Raw genomic sequence first — 1,988 nt, 5'->3', positions numbered from 1 at the left:
CTCTGATCTGGGCCTGAGTTTTTTCATTAAACTGCACCCCAGGCAATTCTGCATTCTCCACAAGTCACCTCTCAGTGGCCCTACACTGATTGGGGGGGGTGGATCAGCTGTCCTTGCTGTGTCCCCAGTGTTCTCCTGGTGGGCCTGTCTTCCCCACAGCCCATGCTCCAAATACTTCCCATGCAGCAGGCCGTGTGCTGGTCCCTTGCAATGACTCACTGGCCTCTGAGTGGCTCCCCTTTTCCAGCTCTTCTGGCTCCTTACTCCTGCGTTGGTCCTTGGGAACACTATTAGTGGTCTTGCTGTCCTGGGGGCCACCAAGGCCTTCTTCTCCCCTGCTTCCTCCAAGCAACCCCCTCTGAAGGGCACAGCTGTGGCTTCTGCCAGCTCCTGCTCCATGTGCTCAGCATTAAAGTGGCCATGACCCGAAACGTTCCGAGCCGTTTTTTCTTTCATCGTGGCTTCTTCTGCCTTCATGCACTCCATAGGTCTCTCCTCCTCTTCCCCTGAGCTCCAGCGGCCCCAGCTTGGCTGATGTTACATTTTTATAGTTGTAAATTGGTTGATTTGTGGGAGAGAGTGACACTGGGGACCGTTTATTCTGCCATCTTGACTGGAACTCCTCTTTCTGAGTATTTTTTGAATGAGATGTGGGTACAAGTCTTCTTTTGAATTTATTTTGACTTTTGTGATGCTATCATGAATGGAATTATGGGTAGTTTCTTAATTTCATTTCTTATTATTTTTCTTAGTATATAGAAATATGATTGATTTTTATATTTTTATCTTTTTTTTTTTTTTTGTCCTTTTTGAGACTGGCTGCACCGTGCTCAGCCAGTGAGCGCTGTGAATGCACCGGTCATCCCTATATAGGATCCGAACCTGCGGTGGGAGCACTGCTGCACTCCCAGTGCTGCACTCTCCCGAGTGCACCCTGGGCTTGGCCCTATATTTTTATCTTATTCTTCCACCTTGCTAAACTCATTTATTTATCCTAAGAGGTTTTTTTTTTGTAGATTTCTTCAGATTTTCTACATACAGAATCATGTAATCTCAGAACAAAGAAAAAAAGTTTTATGACTTGCCTCTAATTTCGTTTATATGTGTTATTAAATGGGCTAGAACTTCCACTGCAAATACTGGATTGAATTGATGAGAACAGATATCTTTGCCTTGTTTCTGATTTTATGGGAAAAGCATCCAGTTTGTACCATTAAATAAAATATTAGTTGTAAGTTTGTCTTGGATACCCTTTATCAGGTTGAAGAAGTTCCTTTCTATTTCTGGTTTTTTGAGAGTTTTAACTATGACTTTTTTGTCAAATGCTTTTGCTTCTTTTATTGAGATGATCATGCTTTTTTTTTTTTCTTTTTCTGTTAACAAGATGTGTAGGATATTAAATCAACCATGCATTCCTGGGACAAAACCCACTTGGCCATAGTGTACAACGTGTTCTGCATGTTACTAGATTCGGTTTACCAATATTTTGCTATGGAGTTTTGCAGGCGTATTCATGAGGGATATCGATATTTAGTTTTATTTTCTTGTGATGACTTTATGTGGCTTTGTATTAGCTGACAGTATCTTCATAGAATGAGTTGAAACTGCTCCCTCCTCTGTTTTCTGAAAGAGTCTGTTTACTGATTTCTCTTTTGCCATCTCACATCTGCTGCTGAGCCCCTAACAAGGACTGCAACCTCAGCCTAGTATGGCTGCTGGCCTCCGTTCTCTCTCACTGAGATTGCAGATTGTCCCTCTGCTGACCAAGCTTCTGTGCATGAGTCTTTTACCTCCAGCTCAAATCATCTGAGGCCTCTCCAGAAGTGAAACAGCTGGTTTTCATGATTTACCACACCCTGCTAAATCTGCTGTGCTGATTGAGGTAGGGGTGTGGGACAGTCACAGCCTCTTACCCTAAATTCAGTAGTGTCTTTCCTTCCTTCCTTCCTTCCTTCCTTCCTTCCTTCCTTCCTTCCTTCCTTCCTTCC

The sequence above is a fragment of the Galeopterus variegatus genome, unplaced genomic scaffold (genome assembly GCF_000696425.1).
Source record: "Galeopterus variegatus unplaced genomic scaffold, G_variegatus-3.0.2 Scaffold8696, whole genome shotgun sequence".
Lineage (NCBI taxonomy): Eukaryota > Metazoa > Chordata > Mammalia > Dermoptera > Cynocephalidae > Galeopterus > Galeopterus variegatus.
This window is presented reverse-complemented; position numbering follows the sequence as displayed.